This window comes from Stegodyphus dumicola, chromosome 7 (assembly GCF_044657685.1).
Source record: "Stegodyphus dumicola isolate Sdum_Otavi_A_Nest chromosome 7, ASM4465768v1".
Classification (NCBI taxonomy): domain Eukaryota; kingdom Metazoa; phylum Arthropoda; class Arachnida; order Araneae; family Eresidae; genus Stegodyphus; species Stegodyphus dumicola.
Genome location: NC_140774.1, coordinates 209,690,804 through 209,717,352, shown reverse-complemented (window position 1 = coordinate 209,717,352; position 26,549 = coordinate 209,690,804). Strand labels below are relative to the sequence as shown.

At 34.9% G+C, this 26,549-nt stretch overlaps 1 long non-coding RNA gene across 1 annotated transcript; it reads left to right on the top strand.

Moving 5' to 3' along the window:
* On the top strand, nt 1-20,719 carry LOC146996630 (uncharacterized). Its single transcript, XR_015042374.1, has 2 exons — nt 1-416; nt 19,996-20,719. It is a non-coding gene; the product is annotated as an uncharacterized LOC146996630 (long non-coding RNA).
* Nucleotides 20,720-26,549: the final 5,830 nt, after the last annotated feature.

Genomic DNA, 26,549 nt, shown 5'->3' with positions numbered 1-26,549 from the left:
ATTTGGAAGCGAGAAGTGGCAACATTGTTCGAAATAAATTATTTGCAACTCCAGTTTGACAGACTTTTACTATTCTGCAAAGTGTAAGATATTTATGTTTCAATTTTAATCCACAAATTCAGTTCTTTCAAAGCAATGTGTTTCCGCGACCTCAAACAGAATACTTATTATCCAGCGGTATTCCACCTGTCGATAGACATTGTTGCTCGTGACGTCAGTCACGATTTTTCTCCGCGCGGAATTTGATTTAATTTTTGAACCTGGCAGCACAAAATTGTAAGAATGAAATGTTTATGTTTAGAACAGTTGAGTGCGTAATAACGAAACTAAAATACTGATATAAACTCAATATTTGGTGCAGAAACTTTATAGATGTAGGATTTTGTATAGATACGCTTGTGTTATCTGGAATTAAGGCAAGTATGGTTTTATTTTCTTTATTTATATCGTTTAGAACTTTAATCTTTCCTTGCGCATTTTGAAATGTCATTCCAAAGCAACGCTATGGATGACATTAGCATCTTGAGAAAAAACAGAAGCAAATATTTTTCGCTTTATTACGTAAATTAAATATTATTATTATTATTTTCGAGCAAATATTACTCGCTTTATTATCAAGTTGGCAGACGTTATTAATGATAGTTCCGATGATGTAAATAATGGTGATTTAGAATATTTTTTGGGATGGACTTTCGGAGATGTTGAGTGAAATGAAATTATTGGATAATAATAGCATTCATAATTTATTCTCCGATACTGAGTATGAATCTGATGTTTTACAATGTAAAGAGTATATAAATGCTGGCAAACTCGCTATTTTTAAAGCACGTAAAGCTATGCTATGTCGTAGCTTAGCTGCTAATAGCGTTCCAGTTTCTTTCCAAGTATGCCTCCTATTACGCTACCAGTGTGTAAGTAAAGTTTTAGATGTTTTATGAACAAAAATTAATCCACAAATAATTTGTCCACAAATAATTGTTTGTAATAATAAATCCACGTCATAATTTGTTAAGTTGTCAAGCACAGCCTTTTAATATAGACGTAAATTTTTAACTAATACGATTATTCAGTTAAGTTTGGAAAAAATACTTTTGAAATTCCAAATATTTCTTGCTCTGAGCTTTAAAATTTCGCAGTTTTAAAATTTATTTCATTATTCCGATGGCTTTAATTAATATAAATACAACAAAAGAGTGAAAATGCTAATAAGCATAGTTATGAAGATATTAAATTATTTTAGTTTGCTTTATAATATTAAGATTATTTTAAAATTAATGGAACCCCCCTTAGGCAGATAGCCCCGTAATCAAACTAACCAAACTGCAATTAAATAATCTAATGTAAACTATTCGAGGTCTGATAAGCATTTTGATTTTGCTTTCATCATCACGTTTGGTTTAGGCCAGATGCTATATGTAACTATTAGTGTTATTTCTAATCTGAAAAGGAAATTACAATAAATGAAAAACAGAGTTTGGGTTATTTCTGTGCGAAAAAGGGAAATCTTCATTTATTGGCCTATGAAATTGGTCAGATTTATCACGAACAGTCTATTATTACATTCAATTTTAAAATCATTCATAATAAGGAAATTTATACTGTTGAAATAGAGTATGATAGCGAAACGAGAAGCCCATTTCTCCACATTCCTCTTCTAATGAAATGTTATGGTTGCATTTTTTAAATTCTTTTATGCACTTTTATTAATATCTGATTTCAAAACAAGTTCCCTAAGTTGTTCTGGTTTTATTTTTACTAGAACGTTAAAAATATTGAGACAGAATATCTAATTGAGACTAATGTATTTTTGTATTCCTTGCAGTACAAAATACTGAGAAGTTCTTAAGTATTATTTAAATCGTCCAGATTAAATTTTAATACTAAACACTAAAAGATATTGCTTTTCCTGGAATATGCGTTATATCTGAAGTAAAAATATTTGAAAAAAACAGCTTTCATTTTAGTATACTGCCATGTATGCGAAATGTTTCACAATTATAAAGATGTAGTACAATTAGTGGGTGAATAAATAAAATGAAACGTTACGTTATTGCGAATGATACCTTTAGAGACGGGTGAAATATTGTATGTTAGTACGAACAGTAAGGATGTCGGATAAGAAGAATAACACATAAATGAAACGAAAACTGTAAGGACTCGGACTTTACCTGTGGTCCAAAAGGGTTTTTTAAGTTTTTTTAAAGTTCGCAGTCTGCTGCTGCATCTACTCTAGCTAAACCATTTCTTTCTGTCATTTTAGCTTTATTATCAAGTCTCATTTTCTTCACACTTACGCCATCTACAATTCAACAAGAAAAATTGTAAAAATTTTAAAAGCAGCATGTGTTCTACTATTTTCAGTGTTTTCTCCGTTTACCATGTCAATGTACTTAGTAAGATGGCTTGCGAAACTTTTTGTGTTTTGGGTACTAACGTTTTTTGTGTTAAATTTATTAATTAAATATCCGCTCTTCGCACTCGTGCGATAAAAATAAATTCAGTTGAATAGCTAAATAACAAAATATTTAAAAATAGCATATCTTTAAAATTCCCAATAGATAGTTACGAGTGAAAATTACGAACATCTTTGGCCCAGCTCGCTTTCAAATCGTTGAGTTTCAAACTTAAAGTTTTACAACCAGGTGCAGATGCTCGGGTGTAGAGGACTACGCTATTCCAAACATGCTGTCCCTAGGAACAGTCGTTTTTTCACAGTGCGAGAAATATACTTAGTTAGCCACAAAAGTCTGCGTACAGACTAAATTTTAAATTAAAAAACACTGAAAGCATAGAAAAAATGTATTTTAATCATTTCATTTTTTTTCTTTTATTAGCTAAAATTGTAAGCTTAAATAAAAAGTAAATAATATCAGTGCAATATTTTTACATTTTTCCAAAAATATATTTTGTCACAAAAAACTCAGAAATTCCCTCCAATAAGTCTGCGTACACTTAAAAAAATGCGAAATATAAGTTTTTTACATTACTTCAATACTTTGTAGGATATCCTTTATTCTTCAAAACAGCTTGCAGACGTCTGGGCATTGACTGAACTAGTTTTTCAGTGTCATCCGACGTAAATTTCGCCCATTCTTCCTGCAATTTACTAATTAGCTCATTTCGCCAAGTAATATTGTGTTTTCGAATTCGTTTCTCCAATTTTGCCCACAAATGTTCGATTGAATTGAGGTCTGTTGACTGTGGAGGAGTACGCAACTGTCTTGGAGGGTGATAGAGGAGATATTCCTTCACAATTTTAGCTGTATGTTTCGGGTCGTTGTCTTCTTGGAAAATAAAGGTATTAGAAAGGTTTAAAATTTCGGGCACTGTCTTGTAGACGTTTCTTCAGAATATCCAGATAAACATACTTATCCATGACTTAATACTTATACTTACATAGCTATCCATCAATAATGTGAAAATCTCCAACTCCTTTCGATGACATACACCCCCATACCATCACACCGCCAGCTCCATGTTTGACAGTTTGATTTCAATTTCTCAGATTCAGTTCTGTTCATGGTTTTCTCCATACAATAGGATAGCTATTAACTTTAAATATTGTAAATTTACTTTCATCTGACCAAATTACATAGTTCTAGAAGTCCTGCGAAGAGTTTAAATATGTTTTGGCAAAAGCAATTCGTTTCTTTCTATTTGTCTAGGGAAATGTATAGCTTAGACCTAGGTTTGCATCCATGATAATCGGCCTTTCGCAGCACTTTTCGTATAGTTTCAGGAGAAATTTCCATGTTGCTAGTTAACAAAATGTCTTTTGCAATGCTTGCAGCAGAAAGTTTAGGATTTTGTTTAATTCGTAAAAGAATTTTTTTTTCTTCTCTCTGCGTTAGCTGCGTTCGGTCCCCCACATCTTGGTTTTACAGCAAGACTACCAGTGTCAAGATAGTTTTGAATAACTCTTCGCACACTAGAAAATGGTTTTCCCATGGTTTTACCAATATAACGAAGAGTTTTACCTTCATCTCTCAATTTGATAATTAGTTGTCTCGTAACTAAAGGAATTTCTTTATTGGTTGTCATTTTCGTCAAAGAAAATAGAAATAACAACTTCCAATGAACGTGAAATTTGCTTCGGAAGTCAAGGACCTTGAAAGTGTAATCTTGTTTGCATTCTTCAAGTTTGAAGTTTAAAAGTTAGATAAGAAATCCTCCGCCTCCTTCGCGTTGTACGCAAACTTTATAGGCTTTGATTTTTGGTCACTTTGGTCACTTACATTTTAAAAATTAGTGTGCATAAATTATTAGGTATAAAAATATTACAGTTAAATAATTTCAAAGTCCCTTATTGAAACTAAATATTTAAAAAATAAAACTTTAAGAAACTACTCTTTTCGCACCTTAAAATTTGGATTTGATATTTCTTTTCTTGATGTACGCAGACTTTATTGACTAACTGTACATTCAGGCAGACATTTACTTAGTTAGTTCCTTTAAAAGTAATGTAGGGGCTTTCGAAATTTTCACAGTAATGAAATATTTATTCCCTACTTACAACTGCATTTATTCTTGCTAAGTCATTTTGTCCATGCTGTCACTTTATCAAACAATGGGGCGACATCAAAATTAAGCTGATCCCATTTCTTAGTTCATCAGAGAAACAATTATTTTAAACTTCTTGCATTTCCAAAATTGATATTTTAACAATTTGCAGCAATGTGGAAGCGTCATTTGGAATTTTGAGTGATCAGGAGAATGTTGAAAAATGGAAACTTTCTAGTGTCCTAGAAAAGAAGCCCTCGTTCGCGAAAAACGATTAATATATGAAAGAACCATGAAATAAAAGATATTTTTGGAGTATGAATTAGGAAATGCATACCTGGTAAACCGTCCAATACATCTAATTTTCGGTGTCCACCAACGGCCGAGTGGTAACGCCGCTGAATACTGGTAATTTGACCTGGGATCGAATCCAGGCGAACGAGCTAGTTCCCCCCCCCATGTAACTAAAATATTCTGGTTAAGTAACCTTAATAAATTCTGACCTTAAGAATGAATCCAGGTTCCCTTAGGAATTCCTCCACGAAGAAATGTCTCCCATAGGCAAATAACCATCGAGTTGCTTTGGCTTTACTTATTATAGGCTAACAACGACATCTGTTCCTTAACATTATCGTCTGAATGTAAAACGAAGTGTTGCTTTATGTTAATCTGTTAGTGCAGAATGATCGAAAAATTAATGTTAAATTATTGAGGTCTAACTGGGAGACAATGGTTTGAAGAATTAGTAAATAAGCAAAGCTTGTGATTTCTTAGTATTTTCTTAGAAAGTATACTCCATATTCTTCCATACAAAAAAAAAAAAAAAGGGGGTTTAAAGGAAACGAATTGCGAATATGGCAACGGTCATTTAACACGTTGAGCGCGGCGCCGAATTTCCTGTCCTTTCCGTTCAACCGGTAGCGAGATCAGCCGTAAAGCTAAGACGTATTTTTGTTTAGAATGTTTCAATACATTTCATTAAAACTAAATTTGATCACATTTCATTGAGACTATATTTATTTTTTAACTTTAAATTTTAAGATTTTTTGTTAGCCAGGAAATTGGCCAAGGTATCGTAATTTGTTCAGCATTTATGTTCTGCGCCGCTTCTTTGGCTAGCTGATCCGCCAGCTCGTTTCTTGTTTGACCAGCATGGGCCTTTATCCATTGCAGCTTTAGGTTTAACACGTTTTTTCCGCGGGAAATAGTTTAATTTTTTAACTATTTCTCGCGGACCGAAGCCAGCCAAACGATAATTCCAGTGCCAGTCCCCAGGCACCGACGCCAGCCACACGGAAAGTTCACTGCCGGTACCCAGGAACTGACGCCGGCCACACGGAAGGTTCACTGCCGGTCCCCGGGAACCGGCGCCACATTTAACGTGTTAAACCTAAAGCTGCAATGGATAAAGGCCCCTGCTGGCCAAACAGGAAACGAACTGGCGGATCAGCTAGCCAAAGAAGCGGCGCAGAACATAAATGCTGAACAAATTACGATACCTTGGCCAATTTCCTGGCTTAAGAAAAATCTTACGCAAAAAATTAAATCCCTGTGACAGGAAGACTGGAACTCTGACTCATTATCCCCACAGTAACTTATGATCCCCTCATAATACATGCTCAACTTGTACGGTATATAACAGGACACGGTCCTTTTCCTGTATATTTTGAAAGGTTTGGCATTACAAATACGGCACAGTGCATTTGCGAGTTGGGCACACCCAAACATTATGTAGTTAACTGCCCAATAACAACTGATTTGCACCTGCCGATCCCGCCAACGAATGAGCAAGCATTTAGGTGGTTGATGATTAATAACAAGCATACAGTACGAAAGATGAACAAAATTGTTAATAAACTTACGGACCTCGGCACTGACCTATGTCAAATCTGATTTTATATGTCTCTAATGTAAATCGTAAAGAAACTATCTTAATCTGCAATGCAAATAAAAACCAAGAATTGCCCCGTTATGTGGACTCCCTCGGTTTTAAACAATCCTCTGGCTTTGAAGCGGACATGTCAGGCAGTCAGAAAATCACTCTCTTGGCTATTCCAAATGTATCAAACTGTTCTAATGTACTGTATATAACATACTGTACTATACATAATGTGGACTCCCTAGGCTATGAACGTTCCTTTGGCTGTGGAGCGGACATGTGAGGTAGGTAGATATTGACTGCTCTGCTATTTGAAAATTAATACTATAATATGTATAATATGATATACTTATTGTTTTGATATTCAATTGGCTAATATGACTAATAACATGTACGGTTTTATTATTATTTATTTGAGTAATTGCATAAAATCATTGAGAGATGACTTTGTTTCCTTGTACTATAGAATTGACATTTATACTGAATAATTATTTTAGTAAGCACATAGAATTCTCGTATTAAATCATTGTATTAGAATAATCGTATAAAATCATCTCACTGAATCATTGAATAGTATTCAATTTCCAGTGTGCAAGTCACATTGTGTACTGTTCATTTCTTAAAACTGAATTGTTTTTAAGTAAATGTAAAATCAGTACCATAATAAGTACTTAGATGACAAAGTTATTGCTTTTAATGTTTACTTATCTGATTTATTTAATTATGGAATGGTTCTGTCATTAATTTGAGTAATCGTTTTCTATCAGAGTAATTGTGTGTTGTATTGATTCATAGTATCATAGTTTTGAAACATTGTAATAGAGTAACGTATTGATGATTGTGTAGATGATAAGATTATTACTTTTAATGTTTACCTACGTAGTACAATTGCTAGAGTAATCGTATTGAAGAGAAATTGTATTGTTTTATGGTATTATAGTGTTAGCTGGTTTGGTATGATTTATCATTGTACTTAGAAAATGTATAGAATATTCCACACAGAAATGATATCTGTTTGGAAGAAATGTTTCCAACGTGGAGGACGTTTTGGTACCTAGGAAATTTTCTCGTCTACCGTTAAACGTTGGCCGAAAGAGAGCGAAAAGTTGGCGAAAATCCCGGCTAAATTGTCGAAGTTATTTTTTGCTGAGAGCGGTTTTGTAGGTGACGATCCAGACAAAGTTACGCCATTTGTTTTTGTGGAATTCTGTGATGTACTTCTATCTGCTCATTTTAAAATAAAAATATTTATAAGTCTGACTTCACGATCCAGCAAACAGCCACTGCTCCGAAAGCTTTCGACAGGCTTTTTATTTTGCATTTCGCAAAATTGGTTTTGTAGATTTCTACTATTTTGGTATGGTTTCCGATTAAACTGGGAGTTCTGTTCAGAACCTTAAGAATACCAACTTCTCTCAAGTAATTGCTCCAAACGGTAACTATTGTGTCAGCTATATCCAGCCGTTCTTCCCATTAAGCCCATCAACGGCCGAACGTAAAACCCGCTGAACACTGGTTGTTTCGTCCGAGGTTCGAATCTTGCGAACGGGCTGACTGCTTGGATGTTTTCGTTGTTTTTCCCATGTGTAACGTGTATATCAGCTAGTTTCCCTTAGTGTCCTCCACGATGGCATCCCTTATCGTAACACTTTGCGGGCCGCGCATTTATCGAAGCGCCGTTACGCTGCCGCCGGTTCACGCAGGTTCTACTGCTCGCCAACGGTGATATTTACGCAATTTTTCGAAACATAAGTAGTTGGTATATAATTATTATTAAAGAAAGCACTAAAATAACTGTTACACTATTTTTATTCCATTTTATTCCAATTATATTTTTTAATTAGTACTAAAACGTTTTATTTAGAAAATTTAACTCCTAGGATTCATAGTTCTTTTTAGTATGATAATTCTGAAAAAATTTTCCAACATGCAGAAAAACGTTGCAGGAAGAACACATGTATGCAGTGGAACTTCTTTTCGGCAGTGCAGACTTTACAGGCCCTTTGCGGGTTTTCAATTCTCCCATTACCACTAATACGTGTTATTCTATGTTTTCTCAAGTCCGTAGTAAGTCTGCCTGGTGGATCAAACCTCGGCGATCTTTTATCACATTGAGCAGCCGATCTTGATTGTTGCTCCTCTTCATTCCCATTAATCCATGCTAGTGCAAGGTTTAGTAAAAATTGTTTGAATCTAATAGGATTTTCATAATTTTTTATGTATATCTGGAACGCGTTGAGTAATGCACAGTTTATGAGATATAAAACCGGTTTTTTTTTTTTTTTTTTTTCCATTTTTTGTTTTTGTTTTGCGGAGTATGGAATAACACGATAGGTATTGATCGGCGTGATCAACACCTTTCATAAATTTATTACACTCTTGTATGCAAATTGAGGTACTATTCGGTTTCGAGGGCCGTAAAAAAATTGCAGCGAAAATGCTGATTTCAGATTGCGTAAGTTTATATAGTTCTATATTTCTTAAGACGTCATTGAAATACCAGTTTAATTTTTAATTCCTTTTTTGCTATCCTATGGATTTAACAATTTGGGAATTGCCTATGATGAAAAGTCTGCGATAGAATTTTGGGTAAAGTGCAGAATCACCCACTGCTTGACACGTTTTTAAGAATTGCACATACTCGGTATCCATGTGCCCATCGACCTATTTTCACTTGAAAAAAATCCTAGAATTGCACAAAAATGGCACTGCGCACACCCTTGACTTTATCTATATACACATCGACCTATTGTCACTTAAAAAGTAAAAGCAAATTGACACAATTCCAATTGCTTTTACCCTTGTAAAAAGCGGCAAAGAAATAAGCGGGAGATTCTGCACTTTACCGAAAATGTTTTCAAAGAAAAGGCATCATTCATTATAGAAAATTATGTTTGAACAACCAACGAGATGACATTATGCTTTAGTGGCCAAAAAATTGATAACTTGGTAGCGAAATATTATATGAAATTAACCTTTCATCTGAATTAAAACATCAATATTTAAATAGTTATTTACTATTGTACTTCCTTTCTTGCGTTAGGGTTGCCGCAATTACTTTTGGCAGCACTGGCATCAACAATAGTTTGGCGATTTTTTACGGCCCTCGAAACCGAATAGTACCCAAATTGGTTTAATGCACTTCTTTTTGGTTCTTTTACTCACACATTCGACCATGTCTGCTGAAGTTATCGTAGAAATCATCATTATCAATTTTTTGGCCGAATTTCATTTTTGTACCATAATTTCCCCTTTCCTACGAAATTGCATTGACTTATTTTTCAATGTAGCAGATTGGCAGAACAATTTGGCTCTCCTCTGTTTACTCTAATTTTGCACATATGTTTGTTTTATGCTTTAGTAACTCCTCTGCAACCTTTACATTATTGTAATAGTTGTCCACATATACATTGTGCCATAAATTTAAATCTGGCGATAGCACGGACCTGGCGAATATTGTTGCAGTTAGCGATTTTCCTTGCGCGCAATATATTTCTAAATTGCATATATAACCAGATGTCGCCTCAAACACCATATGAACTAAAATTCCATATTTTATAATTTTCGCAGGATTATATGTACGAAAAGATAGCCTGCCCCTCCATGGAATGATACCTTCATTCAGCGATAATTCTTTCTCAAGTTTATAAATTTTTTGAAACTTTTCTACCAGATACGAGTAAACTGGTTTTATTTTATCAAGCCTTTCTTAGCAATGCTCGTTATTACTGAAGTGCCAATACTTCCATAACTGCCGAAATCGGTTCCTTGGCATAGTATTCCCAAAAATAGGTGTATGTAATCCAGGGTGAGTAGACCAATAATCGTCTTATTCTGGTTTTCTTACTATTCCCATTAGGATAACAAACCCCAAAAGTTTTTTCATTTCTACAACATTTGTATCAATCCAAGCTTTATTCTTTTTGATTCAATGTTGTTATCATTAGTCTGCTGATTATGATATAAGTTTGTTTGTGTGGCAAACAAATCAAATAAATCGTCCCCAATGAACAATTCCACAGTTGATAATATATCTGGTGTGTATGGTACCTGTAACACAAACTGTTCCAGGCAAGCATGAAAGTTAGGTTTAAAATCAACTTCTGACCAATCATTTGCCACAGAATGCTCTTCATCACTTTCAGATTCACTAATTATTGGTCTTCCCTTATTTCTGAATCGTCTCACAATTATATCGCTTCCACTGTCCGAATCACTTTCACTATCAGAGCAATTATCCTCTTCTGATAACAGATCAGCATATATTTCCTCATCGAAGAGCATTTTGAAGGATATCTTTAAATCTAACGTAAGTTTCCGATATTTGAAGGCAGCGAAAGACAGTCTCAAACTAACAAAACAAGCGTCCACGAAAAAAGATTTCAATAATAGACAGTCTGGTGAATTGGGAGAGGAAGCAGTTGAAACCAATGTTTCCTGATCGTCAAATGTTTTGCTATAGTATGTCTATCTATACAAACGTCGATGTGAAGCATCGTCGTTCGCGAAAATAAGTTACGCGTACGTGACAGCGGCCGATAACTGTTGCCGAGCAAAAGTCACGCCAGCGTGACAGCGGCCCGCAAAGTGTTAAGCAGATAGCCATCGATGCTTTGCCGTAATCGCATAAACCAAACCAAACCAAACTAAACCTCTTCCCATTAAACAGATACGAATTCTCTTGACCAACTGTAAATGAAATAGAGTGTAGGCACTGTGACCCCACAACCGGTGAACCTTTTTTCAAAATGCCAGAAAAAAATTACAGCAATAGCTATTAATTTATCTCCTTCTCTCCATAAAAGCCTGCGAAGTCAAGTTTATGCATAAATGATGCTGCTTGGCGACAGTTTTATGGTGAAAGTCGTAATACGTAAGTACCAACGGTTTTAAGAGAAAATGGCTTCCATGAACGATTCAGGTAAATAAAATCTCAAAAGCATCAGTTCAGCCACGCGTAACCAAAATTTGTACAAACTTCTGGTATAGAGAAGCGTTACTTGTCAAAATACTAGATACGCAGAAAAAAAAAAAAAAAAAGAATTGAATGCTTTCAGATTTTATATTACGCCCAGTGGGATATTTTTTTGGTTTACATGTACATGCATGTTTCATAAGCCTTCGAGATAACGTCGCTTTGTACTAAACCTATTTAAAAACAGCCTCTGTACAGAATTTCCGATAGACAGCCTCGCGCGCTGGAGATAAAAATATTTTATTTCGTAGTGTGTTGACACTGCTGGCTTTGAAATCGTTTAGTTTCTTAATCAAAAATTCACTAAAGTTTAAGAAATGTAAAATAGATAATAAAACAAATTCGAAATTCAAAATTCGATCTTCCAGTTGCACATATTCGGGTGGAAGACTTCGTTATTCAAAATTTGATGGCTATATTTATCGTTGTTTTTCCATAATGCGAGAAACATTCACGCGGGGAGAAAATATTCGGTGACGACAATTTGAAAAGTGATGCAACCATTTATAGTGATTCGAAAAAAAAAAAAAAAAATGCCGTTTCGAGACTTCTGGGCTAACGCCCGTTTAGGCCAAAAAAAAAGTTTACCGAGTTCCTCACTTTTATTCTGTTAAGTGTGAAGAAATTTATTGAACTGCTAAGCGAATAATCGTTGGGTTCAAAGAACAGAAAGCGTAAACTCAAGAAGGGTTGTTATTATTCGCTCAAGATAGGATTAACAATGCGCCTCTTTCTTCGGACGTGAAGGAAAGCCTCCACTCGGGACTCCACTCAAAAGTAAGAAATAAGAACTAATAAATGACTAACAAAGAGATTTAGCCGAAACTAACACAATTCTAAAATAGTTGGCCCGTAATCTTAAAGCCCACCAGCGGCCGAGCGGTAAAGACGCTGAACACTGGTAGTTCGGTCTGAGGTTCGAATTCCGCGAACGGGGTGGCTGCATGGACGTTTTCGTGGTTTTCCCCATGTGTAACATGTATACGAGCCAGTTTCCCTTAAGTCCTCCACGAAGGCATCCCTCCCTTCAGGCAGATAGCCCTCGTGTGCTTTGCCATAATTTAATTTAATAATACAATCCAATCTAATCGTAATCTTAAACTAGCCGGCGAACTATCAAAAAGCGCATAATACGGCCGAGCGTAAGAACGGCTTAGAGAGACGTATCCCAAAGGCAAACGCGCGCTGTTCACGAATCCTAGCTCTCTGTGTCGAAGTTCCGTTTGCCGTTGTCGCAGTCTCTAGCTTGCAAGCTGTATACCGGCTCTCTTCCTTTGGTTGCTTCATGTAGCGGTGCAGGGACAGAAATGCCTAAGTGAGTCCTGAAAACAAGATATAATACATAAAATAATTTTTTTTTTTCATAAACTGGAAAACTATATATGGCCTAGCTTGAATTGCCGGTTTGGCATCGCCTTATTGCTCGAGTAAAGGACGAAACACCTTCGTATTTATTTCTTAAATATTGTTCATTGAACGGGAGTTGGTTTGTTCCCCTTGAAAAGTCAACTAATTTCCGATCAATAGCAGTGATTACTTGCATTTAATTTAATTACTTGCTTTTAATTTATTTCTTTTTACAATTGAAATTTCGTTATTCATGATTTAATTCCAGTCCCCGTTAAACATTTTTAACAATTTACATTCAAGTTACTTTAAAACATTTTTCGAAATTGAACTTACTAAGTATGGATTCACTCTTTTAAGATAATTCTACTAAAATTAGTCTTAGGAGATAATATAATAAATATTCTTTAGTAAATAAATTATTATTAACTTACTTTGCAGCAATTGCGCAAGTAGTAGAATAACTCGATTTCGCACTAAATGAATTTAAGATCATACAACATTATATATATATACAGCCTTTTTTTTTTTTTTTTTGCATTAAATGAGTGATGAGGATGAAGTCAAAAATCATGCTATAAAGACATATTCCGCTGAGATTTTTGGACAGAGCAGATGCGAAAGCACATTAAACTTTATGTATGAAACTTTTGGTTATAGCTGAACATGAAAGTCGAAAATGGGCGAAGAAATTTCATACTAAACAACTTTCCCTGACCAACCCTGCCGTAAAAATTGCTGATTACGATTTTAATGACTTCAGTTATATGGACAGGTCTCTAGCTATTTTAACAAATGGATTATGTGACTACTGTTATGTGCTTACTGTATCCTTTATCCTTATATTTGCACATATTAATATCTGTACCATGCGTTTTATTCTGTAGAATATCTGTGTAGGTCATATGTAACATGTCTAACTAAATTTTATCTTGCTAAAATATTATCGCTGGTCTCGCTTCTTGGTATTGTAATCTTTTGCATCCCTTCGTGTACTCTGGCACCATCATTCTCACACTTGACATGTCATGTGCTAATCTCTCGTCTTTCAGAAATCAAATCACCAGCTCGACTGCTTTCTGGTCTTCAGATATACATTCTGCCTAAAAATATAGATTAAAATGTTTTTAAAAATTTAATTATCCTATATCCTATTCATATATCTCAGTCCTGGCTAACCTTAATGTGATTCAAATCGTCTTAATTGTGTTCTACAAGGGGTAGGGCTTTTGCCCAGGTACTCTGGTGTTGAGACACCATTCTACTGGCATCTAGTGAAGAATCTCGTTGCTAAAACGTTCAGAGTGGCTCATTATATTACATTCTTGTGCTTTCTGATAGAAGCGTTCATTGAGTTTTCTGAGAAACTTTGCCAATGATTCGATCTTAAGATCGTCGTGATGACATATTTTACGAACATAGAAATGCGCATTTGTAATAATGCGAAAATATCTGCTTTGCATCACCTGAAGCTTCTAAAGTTCCCTGTCGGAGATAGTAACCCATGCCTGCGAACCGGAAGTCATGACTAGGCTGATAACGGAGAGTTAAATAAGTCTCTTCTTGTCCAAGTCCAGTGGAGAGTATTTCCCAATAATACGGTATAAGCATTTCATGATGTTAAGTCTCCTTTCACGCACATTATTAACGTGATGTGTCCAAGTAGGGCGGTCATTAAATAGGACACCAACATTAAATAAACACCAAGATATTTGGCCTGGGAAACCACCGGAACAATTTCATTGAATAAAGAAAGTTGTTTTTTTGATCGGAGCGTTTCTTTTGCGTTTCCGAAGGATCAAGAGCTGTGACTTTGAGGCATTCATTTGAATTTTCCATTGTTCTTATCACTGTTCAATCGGAAGAATAAAGATCTGGATGTTTTTTGACTGCACGATTTACATTTGCAGATTTCACAGCTAACACGGTGTCATCTGCATAGCAAGCCAAAATAGAGTTGTTGTGTCGAAGTCAGTTGAACTTGACTTTAATACTATTCTCTCCCTCCTTTGCATTCAACGCCATTCTAATAACTCATTCTGGTAGGGAGTTTTAAATTGAAACGAGATTAAGACAGGAAAGGTTCACTAAATTAAAATAACTGTTATAAAATTAAAACATACCTTACAAGTTATTATTCTCTTTGCCCTAAAATTAAAGAACTAACGAGCGACTCAAAATGCATTGAAAAATGTTCTTTGTGAGGCTAGGTAGCTTTTATAAGCGTAGTAACGAAATTCTTGAAACATTGAAGGATAGAAGATAATAAAAACAACTCTGAAAGCATTTCATTTTTACCCACTGCTGTAAAGGTTCACATGATGATTTTTATGAAAGAATGGAATATCATTTGCATACTATTGTTACGAATTTGGTATTTAAAAAGCTAATGTTAGTTCAATTATAAATTAAATGGTTTTATTTCTCGCGCAGTGCAGCGCGTGACGAATAGTAAAAGAAAGCTAGCCGGAAAAATTAAAAATACAAGAGCGCGTGCGTTAAATAAATAAATATCTCTTTTGATTTCGAGAAAGTACTGGAAAATTCTAGCGCGTGATTTAAAAATCTTATAAAAGGAGGAAAACATCTCAGTTTGTAGTAGTCGCTTAGTTTGTTGTTGTTTAGAAAACTGCTGTTGTTGATTATAGCGAATTCGCGGATTAGCGTTCTTTAGCTGTTTTGAATTACGTTCTATTGTACATTTGAGTAGTTAAAAGATAACTACTGTGAGATATTGTAATACTGCATGATAATTTGAGAAAATGTAAGCATTTTTGTTGTAATAATAATAAATTTTTATTCATTTTTCATCAGACTTGTGCATTCATTTCATAACGAACCCGTACGCACGCAACAATTTTTGGTGGCAGCGGTGGGATTTGAATGCCAATAACAAGAGCGATGGAAGAGCAATTAAGGCAGTTAATATCAGCCTTTGCCTCATTTAAAGAAGAAATTAAAGAGGAAATGAAATTGGGCCAGGAATCCGTTAAGGAAGAAATGAAATTGGGCCAGGAATCCGTTAAGGACGAAATGAAAGCCGTTCAAGCTGGTCAAGAAGAAATGAAAAGAGAAATTACTTGCATAATAGAAAATAAATTTGAAGCTATGGAAGGCAGAATTGACGCAGTTGAAAATAAAGTTGGACATATTGAAGAAAAGGTTTCTTCGGTGAAAGAAGAAATAGAAGAAAGAGTTTCTTCTGTAAAAGAACATATAGAAGGGAGAGTTTCTGCTGTGGAGGAACGAATTGAAGGAAGAGTTTGTGCCGTCCAACACCAAATCGAACAACAAATTGATGAGAGAGTTTCTGCAGTTGCCAAAGAAATGGATACTTTAAAGAAATTCGTAGCGTCGGCAGGGAGCAGGAGTGATGATTTTAAATTCTTACCAATGCCTGCTCGTCCACCTCTGAAGCTATCCACATATGATGGGAAGACCTCCTGGCAGGTGTATAAGGCACAATTTTCTATCGTGGCGGATGCGAATGGATGGGATTCCCAAGCTAAGGCCTGTCATCTCGCCGCTTCTTTGAGAGCCGACGCAGCGGATATCCTGCAGACGCTTCCCGAAAATCGAAGGCTTGATTTCGAAGCTCTATCCGGCGCTTTGGAGCTGCGCTTCGGCGAAAAATGTTTAAAAGACTACAGCAGGCTCCAATTAAAATCTCGTCAACAGAAGCTCACCGAAACGCTTCAGGAGCTCGCCACGGATGTTGAAAGGCTGTCACATCACGCCTTTTCGGAGTTCCCGACAGAAACAAGGGAAATCCTGTCCCTGCAATATTTCATCGATGGCATCCGGGACCCTGAAATACAGAAAGCACTGCGAATGGCGGATGTTAAAGATCTGAAAAGCGCTTTAGTGTATGCCATGAAATTTGAGGCAGCCCAGCAAGCCACCCGTCGAGACCGCCATCCAGTCAGAGCTGCTCAAGTCCAGGAGCCAGGGGATCAAGTCACTGCTCGTCTAGACGATTTAACTAGACAACTGAACGCCTTGAGACAGAATATTGGTGACAAGAAACCGACCGTAAAGTGCTGGAACTGCGGTGCTGAAGGACACATCCGACGAAACTGCAGAACACCCCAGGGCACGGATGCTAAGACCGCTTCTAACAAACAGCAGGGAAACTAATTAGTGGCCATCTCGCGGGGCGGAGGTTGCCAGATCATGAAAAGGCCCAGTTTAAAGCGCTTCAGATTTCTGCAGTGAGAGGCGGCAGTAATGGACTTTTCATAATAGGACATATTAATGGAGTTCCCTACAATATGACGATAGATACAGGAGCCAACGTTACCATCATCCGAAAAGATTTAGCTCAACAACTGGGAAGCAAACTTATCTGGACGCCGCCCTGCGTTACCCTAAAGACTGTGTCCGGTGAGAAGATCAACATCGATGGAAAATGCTAAGATCACGTTTGGAAGTGCCGCTTACCATCACACGGCATATGTAGCAGAGATCACTGATTCTTGCATACTCGAATTGGACTTTCTAAGGAAATACAATTTTTCCTTGGACTTTAAAAATAACGAATTGCATTCTACATCTGAGGACATAGCGTTATTTGGAGTCAATGATGAAGTTAAATCTGTCCATAAAAACATACAAGTTATTATTCTCTTTGCCCTAAAATTAAAGAACTAACGAGCGACTCAAAATGCATTGAAAAATGTTATATGTGAGGCTAAGTAGCTTTTATAAGCGTAGTAACGAAATTCCTGAAACATCGAAGGATAGAAGATAACAAAAACAACTCTGAAATCATTTCATTTTTACCCTCTGCTGTAAAGGTTCACATGATGATTTTTATTAAAGAATGGAATATCATTTGCATAATGTATACAATGTAAGGTGTACAGTAAAATCACATCATTAAGGAACAAGAAACTGAAAAAATAATACTCTATATCTCGTATTAAACTTTATGGCCCCATAAAAATGCAAACCAACCCCCAAAGAGAATTTCGCGTTTCCAAAAAGAGCGCCGACTCTAACCATCAATATAGAATTTTATGCACTTTGGGAACCCACTATAAATTTTTGCGACCTCAAATGGGGTCGAGTACCATTGGTATATGTCATTATCTCATAGCAGATTAATATTCATTGCCGCCGATCTACAAAAACAAAACAAAAAAAAAAAAAAAAAAAAAAACGTGCAAGTAGGAAACTTGTACAAAAAATGCCGGTATCATTTGAAACAGAAAAATACGGATAATTTTCATATATTTATGTAAATGTAATAAGTCATTAAATTGGACTTCTTCATTTCTTGTATATATTATTCTTGTATTTCTTTTGACTGATTTCAATAGGTAAAAACATTTAGCTACTTTCATCTGTGTGCGTCTGTCTGTTTGTGGCATTATCTCTTCCAGAACTGCAGGGAGTTAAGCTTCCAGAGATGCCTCCCCCCGGGATTCCAAAAATTCGTGGAAAGCCATGTTGATCATTCTCATTCTTCGTACGACTTTGATTTATCAAGATATTGATTAAAAACTCAGAAAACGCTAATTTTCTCACTCATTTTTCCGAAAGGCAACAGTCTATCGCGCTGAGATAAAAAAAAATCTGCTTTATTTGGAAAAGTGTTGCCACTGCTCGCATTCAAATCGCAGAGTTTATTTATTAATAAAAAAGTAAGTTTTATAAAATATGAAATAAAAATATGTTGCCAAATTTTAATCGTATTATTATTACAAGGTCATATTCGAACTTTGAAGAAAGCACGTTATAGCATGTGATGTCATTGTATGTCGAAAATTTTTCATTGTCAGCATTTTAAATAAATGGTTGCTATCGGCAACGTTTTTGTTTCAGGTTAGTATAAAGGACGTGATATGCTAATGCCACGTTGATTCTTTTATTGTTATTGAGTAAATTCTGTTATATTACATTAAAATTAAATCATGACGTCATACGTTTTAACCTGAGGTGTCAAAGTTTTTGTTTCTTGGGTTGGCAATAAAAGATTATTTAGGACCTGGTTGTTGCTTGGAAAGAATGAACTCATTTCATTCATATTGGAAATGTTTTTATATATTTACTTTCCAGAGCTGCAGAGAACTTTTAAATTTTGCTTTGTCAGCAGCCCGCTAGTTCTGTCTTAAAATTTGATCGATGAATTGAGAACATTTGGAGATGCAAAGTTTTCATTATGACCTCAAGCTCAAATACTGCTAGTATAAATTCATTTCTGTAAGATAATTAAAAATACGGAATAATTGATTTTATGAATTTTGTTGATCTTAGTTTCAGTCAACTTGTAACATAACTTTCCATCTCGAAATCTATACCTAATTTATATCTTAATCGCAAGCAAATAATTAAATGTATTTTGGAAAAATAACTGAGTAAATTCGGAATGCATTCATTTAACAGGTGACAAGTTTTTTAAATCAATCAATTTTATATCAGAATTTCTAAATAGCGTGTAATTTAGCTTTGTACGATAACAATTTTCGGTACTTTTCCGTTCCGCCGGTGCAAATCTCGCCAAGCAGACTTTATCGACGACAACATACAGTGTACTCATAAAAAATGTTAACAAGTGTTAGCTCTAAGAATTTTGTAGTTTGAATTTTATTATTATTTTTTCCTTTTAATATCGTTTAAATTTTTGCAAAAAGCCAATAAATAAACACAATAAATTTGTAAAATGAGATTAATAATTTACTGTGCTTTTGTGATTCAAAATCCTGATTCGTCGGTTCATATCACGTGACCCCAAGTGATCTCATCTCACGTAAATTACGCTACAAAAATCTAATTCTCTCAGTAATTATTTACATTAATTTCAAGTTAAATCTTAAAATTGGGATACAAGTTTAAATGCAAGAATTATTTCAATTCTTACGAGTAGCTTATTCAGAAATTATGTAAAACCGCAGTGCTTTATTTCGCTAGTGCATTGTCATCAGAATTGATGAATTTAATCCTTGACCTTGCCTTTTCTGTACTTTCGCCTTCGGGTGAGCCGTATGATTGCATCCTAATTGACATAATTACCGCGAGCGGCATAAAATTGAACTATCTGGTAAAAAAAATCTACGTAATTGTATGCCAGTATCAGTAATCAATATGATAAGAAATAGCTGCGAATTGTTTTGAAAACGACGCGTAAAAGGTTACCAGCGAAGATATTCCGTTTGGCATCAGTTTCACAGTTACTGGCGATTTTATCGTCTGCGCTGGCAAAACGGAAAAGTACCCAATTTTCTAATTTGTTTAATTAATTTTCCCACTCTGAAATATCTATAACAGCTCTACATAAATTTTTATTTTACAGGGTAACTGGATGAATGGTACAAGTTGTGACAGCCGAGAACGAAGCAACGTGTGTTTTAGAATATTCGGAAGGTCCTTCGGTATTCTTTATTTCGGCACTTGCGTACTGGCACGTTGACTTCCAAGGGGCTTCGTAAATTTAGGTCGTTTGAAAACTTTCTACTATTACATTGCTGATTGAAGAACTTTTATCTTTGCACGAAACACTTGATTTCTGAAACGGTTCCACGTAACCTGTGCCGGGAAAATGAAGCATAAGAATTGGATTCAAGATTCATTACGATGTATACCTTCCCAATGTTAGTACGTCTCTTAACCATGTCCGACGAAACTGCTATTTCTGGGAATTCTATTCGCTTTTTTCTTTTTATTGAGAGTGTGCTTTTCTTTTTATTGAGAGTGTGCTTTTCTTTTTATTGAGAGTGTGCTTTTCTTTTTATTGAGAGTGTGCTTTTCTTATGGATTAAGTGTGCTCGATGCATCGTGCTGTGATATGAATAGTGAATTGTGTAGACTCTTTTAAGGATATTGGACTCTTCATGTCAAGTTCTTCGGGTCATGTGTTCTCCGGGGTAAGTGAGATATCTTGTTTGCAAATAGAGTTAGTTTACCAATTATAAATCCTTTTGTAAATTAATAATATAAAAATTGAAATTTCTGGCATTGATAATGTTAATAATTGCGACTTTCAAAACCCAATAAAACGGACGAGTGAATTAACCTTACTAAGCCAGAGTTCTCTATTGCTTTGCTAAATAGATTTTCTAGCTAATATTGATGATGATACAGTATATCTAATAATGTTTCTAATGCTATTTCTGATGTAAATGTTAATAATGATGTAAATTCTGGCATGGCTGTGAATTGTGTTGTTCACCCTGACCTTCTAAGTTCTAGTAATTTAAATGATAATAATGTGTAGGCAGGTGTAAGGTTGCAAAAGCAGCAGCCAAATCCCAGCTAGGCCACACCAAATATGGTCAAGCCTAGAAAGGGTAAAGCTTTTTACACCTCTGTAAAATCTTTATCTTATGAACCACCAGAATGCAAGTTCTTTGGTGATGAACGGTGAATTTCTATAAGTTGAGCCGACTACTGAAAATGATCATAGGATCTTCAGTTAGTATTTTCTAGCAGACATTGTGTTTTTAGCAAAACACAATGTCTTTAACCTGCGCAATAAGAAACCCTTTTTAAAGGTCTTCTTGGAGGCATACTCTCGAATTCACTTATCAACATTGTTTCTAATTATTTACCGAGTTAGCTTTTAAAGGGCATCAAGTTGTGCAAGTAACAAAGTACAGAACTAAGGTACCCCTTCCACGTTTCAGGCCCTGCTTATTCCTGATGAAAATTTTTACCAAATCCGTTATCTTACTTAGCTAATTTATCTTAGCACTAAAGTTGAAACATTTATTGGAAAAATTCAACTGCCCAAGTGTCACAATAATCAGAAACGGCATTCCTCCTCCAAGACTTGCCATGTTGCCCTTTGGTTGTCTGAAATACCCCGGATACCACAGAAATGGCAATTCTGATTGCCATGTTAAATACCCCCGATTTAGCACTTAAAGCACAATGCACTTATGTGTTTGCTTTCTAGGAACTGAATCTAACACTGTTACTCGGGTAAGCTATTCACACTTTGCAAAGTGAGTAACCGAAAATGCTTTCTGAAACAAGGCAGCCAAGTACATACTGACAATCGCGTAATATCGTACACTTTTAATATGTGATTTAATAAAAAGAAATCTTACACGAGACGATCTGCCTTTCAAATATAAAACCGAATACAATTTCTTAAGACAGCTTTTGATATAAAACAACGTTTATTCAGCATAGTAGGCATTTGAATAATTTTCCTTTGTGTCAGCTTACTATATTACCGTTAGACGATAATTAATTTTGATTTTAAACAACAAAGTAAATTTCTCTTGGCTTTCAGTTGTGAAACTGTGAGCATTTAGAAGGTGTTCAAGTGTGAAGCATTCGTAACCGATTGGACAAAGCTACGTTTGACTATTTTCGACGAACTACTATTTTATACATCTTAGACTTGTTGGGATACTTACGTATTAACGCCACCGCAGCTGCAGATTTGGCGGTTTTTAAGTGGCGCCAAACTACACCTAAAATTTTTGCGACAAATCATAAATTCTGATACAGAGTTTAACATAGATTCAAAACAGTCTATTTTCTTCGACCTAAATCTGTCGCCATATGAACTCTGCTAAATAAGATGCTAAATGATGTCTCACTGTCTCTTGTTCCTCCATTTAGCACTGCCCCACATTCTCTCAACTGTTTGTGTATGAATTCCTGTATCGGCATCAATAAAATTGTATTTATGATTAACTTTAGCATGTATAAATCCTTCTTTTTCTATTTGTTTGGTAACCTTTCCATCTGTCAGAATAAATTGTGCTACCATCTGCAATGTTTTCTATAATTTTATAAAGAAGGGTGAGTCAGTTCTTTTAGGAACAGTGACAACAAACGAATCTTTTGTTTATCTACATATACCACCCACTGTTCGGGTAATACTCGGATGTTTGGCAAATCTTAGACACATTTTCGTAGCACTAAAAAATGGCGTCAAAAATCAGCAAACAACAAGGCAAAAAAGAATCCAAAAGATAACTGCGTGCGAACAACACGATTACTCTTTATTGGCGCATCAGCGCAACTTCTGCTGCGGTGGCGTTAATACGGAAGTCCCCTTGTTGGCAACATTACCTGCAAAGGGTAAAAATGCGTGCTTATTCACTGGTAAGAAAATGTGCTCATTAGGAAAATTAATTTTGTATTTTAATAACATTTGCGTCATCGCGAATTAAACATTCTCTTAAACTAATAGATATGGGCTATTTTATATGTTATTCATCCAGTCAAAATTATTAAAGATTGATCTAAGTGAAAAATTAACTTCGTATAATTTTTTTTCTATCGTTATATATTTTTCTTTAATAAAACATTTATATATATATTCGAAATCAATATTTACTTTTACGCTGCAAGCAAACCCAAACTTTCGAAATGAAATTTTGCACGACCTGCTGCTTACTCACTATGTTCAGAATATGGCTGGGGTAAGAAAATCTTGTTCATCCTTTTTGGCAAACCCATAAATCTTCACGGTACTCTTCTGTTGTGGGGATCGTATTGAGAAATATATTTATGTATGCGTGCATGGATAGAATATACGTGTTCATGTATGCATGTATATATGTAAGTGCGTATGAACGTACAAACATATACATGCATACATTTCTGAATCCGGTCACGATGACAGCAGTATACCAACTTCACTGCCTAAATAGCAACCTTCCCTGCTTGGGATAGGAAAATGATGATAAACGTTACAAAAAGCAGATTCCAAAATATTATTGAATGCGTTGTAATTTTTGGGAGTTAATTGCTTAGAGAGTCTTGCAGTAAGATTCCAAGTTTATAACCTGCATGTGACAATTTCTGTGTTGATGCACGACGGGTAATTTGGCTGACCAGTTGAAATAGGTGTTTTGAAAATAGTTTTGTTTCGCACCGATATGGATGACGAATACTTGTAAGGATAATAATCTTTGATACTCGTGATTAACAGTGTGTACCTGTATTTTACGGCAAACATCAGTATCTCGCCTAATGATGACGTTATATTTGGAATTGACCGAACTCTAAATAATTAAAGCTTTTTCACCGTTAAATACGAGAAAATGGACCTTTGTCAGGTTTCTGAAAATTTTACGTATAGAAACGCAAACCCAAACTTTTGAAGTGAAATCTTACCGTATAATATTTACAGTAGATTTAGCCAAGGATTCAGTAGAAGTATTGACATTCTGATGACAGACTTTATTTTGCCATTTTTTTCCTTTTATTACATGTGTGGTTTTCCGAACAACTAGCATGTGGAAAGCCAAACTTTACTACTTTATCAGAATAATAATGATATAGGTGAGGCTCAACATCAGTTCGATCCACAATTTCTAAAATTAATTCATTTTTTCGTACCAATTTTTTCCTTTTATTATATGTGAGGTTTTCCCCAGCAACCAGTATGTGAGAAGCCAAACTTTGCTACTTTTATTGAATAATAATGTGAAGCTCAACATGAGTTGGATCCACACTTTCTAATGGTCAATTTTTCATTTTATTATATTTTATTTATCACTGGTCAATCTTTTCTTTTTATTATATGTGCGGTTTTCCCAATAACCAGTATGTGGAAAGCCAAATTTTACTACTTTTATTGAATAATAATGACATACAGTTATTCAATAAAGTCTGCTTACATCAAGAAAAGTAATATCAAATCCAAATTTTAAGGTGCGAAAAGGGTAGTTTCTTTGTTTTATTTTTTAAATATTTAGTTTCAATAAGGGACTTTGAAATTATTTAACTGTAATATTTTCATATCTAATAATTTATGCACACTAATTTTTAAAAGATAAGTGGCCAGAAATCAAAGCCAATAAAGTTTGCGTACAACGCGAAGGAGGCAGGAGATTTCTTATCTAACTTTTAAACTTCAAACTTGAGAATGCAAAGAAGGTTACACTTTCAAGGTCATTGACTTCCGAAGCAAATTTTACGTTGATTGGAAATTGTTATTTCTACTTTCTTTGACGAAAATGACAACCAATAAAGAGATTCCTTTAGTTACGAGACAACTAATTATCAAATTGAGAGATGAAGGTAAAACTCTTCGCTATATTGGTAAAAACATTTCAAAACCATTTTCTAGTGTGCAAAGAGTTATTCAAAACTATCTTGACACTAGTAGTCTTGCTGTAAAACCAATATTTGGGAGACCGAAGAAGCTAACGCAGAGAGAAGAAAGAAAAATTCTTTTACGAATTAAACAAAATCCTAAACTTTCTGCTGCAAGCATTGCAAAAGACATTTTTTTAACTAGCAACAAGGAAATTTCTCCTAAAACTGTACGAATCCGAAAGGCCGATTATCATGGTTGCAAACCTAGGTCTAAGCCATACATTTCCGAGACAAATAGAAAGAAAAGAACTGCTTTTGCCAAAACATATTTAAACTCTTTGCAGGACTTCTGGAACAATCTAATTTGGTCAGATGAAAGTAAATTTACAATATTTAAAGTTAATGGCCACCCTATTGTATGGAGAAAACCAGGAACAGAACTGAATCTGAGAAATTTAAATCCAACTGTCAAACATGGAGCTGACGGTGTGATGGTATGAGGGTGTATGTCGTCGAAAGGAGTTGGAAATTTTCCCATTATTGTTAAAGTCATGGATAAGTATGTTTATCTGGATATTCTGAAGAAAAATCTACGAGACAGTGCCCGAAATTTAAACCTTTCTAATACCTTTATTTTCCAACAAGACAACGACCCGAAACATACAGCTAAAATTGTGAAGGAATATCTCCTCTATCACACTCCAAGATAGTTGCGTACTCCTCCACAGTCAACAGACCTCAATCCAATCGAACATTTGTGGGCAAAATTGGAGAAATGAATTCGAAAACACAATATTACTTGGCGAAATGAGCTAATTAGTAAATTGCAGGAAGAATAGGCGAAATTTACGTCGGATGACACTGAAAAACTAGTTCAGTCAATGCCCAGACGTCTGCAAACTGTTTTGAAGAATAAAGGATATCCTACAAAGTATTGAAGTAATGTAAAAAACTTATATTTTGCTTTTTTTTTTTTTTTTTTTTTTTTGAAAGCGTGCGCAGACTTATTGGAGGGAATTTCTGAATTTTTTTGACAAAATATATTTTTGAAAAAATTTAAAAAGTATTACACTGGTATTATTTACTTTTTATTTAAGCTTACAGTTTTAGCTAATAGAAGAAAAAATGCAATGATTAAAATACATTTTTCTTTGCTTTAAGTGTTTTTTTTTAATTTAAAATTTAGTCTGTACGCAGACTTTTGTGACTAACTGTATATGAGGCTCAATACAAGTTGGATCCACACTTTCTAAAACTAGGTTAATTTTTTCTTACGAATTTTTACTTTTATTATATGTGTGGTTTTCCCAACAACCAGTATGTGGAAAGCCAAACTTTACAACTCTAACAGAATAATAATGATATATGTGAGGCTCAGTGTTCGTTGATCCACAGTTTTATAAATTCATTTTTTTGTTTGATCTTTACAATACGGTAACTTGTAGTTTGGCGACATTTTGGAGGCGATAAAGGTTACTACTTTGGTTACTAAAGGACTTTGGTAATAATGTGAGCAGTACTCAGTTCCGATTACGCATTATTTTGTGTGAGGGAAATGAGAGATCATGGGATATGTCATGTGATATTAATGGACGAATTACGGTTCTTTAATCGGAAAAGGGGGGGAAATCGGGAAAAATCTGGAAATTTTGTATTTGGCTTTATTCTGTGTTGTGTGAAACAGTGTTCGTGAATTTTTGGATCCCATGGCCGTAACTAAAGTGAATTCGAAATGGGTATTTATGTATGTATTAATTTAATGTATGTGCTCATTTATATTTTAAGTAGTGTTTTTGAATTTAATTATATTTTAATTAAATGCTAGTTATTTTGTGAATTTTA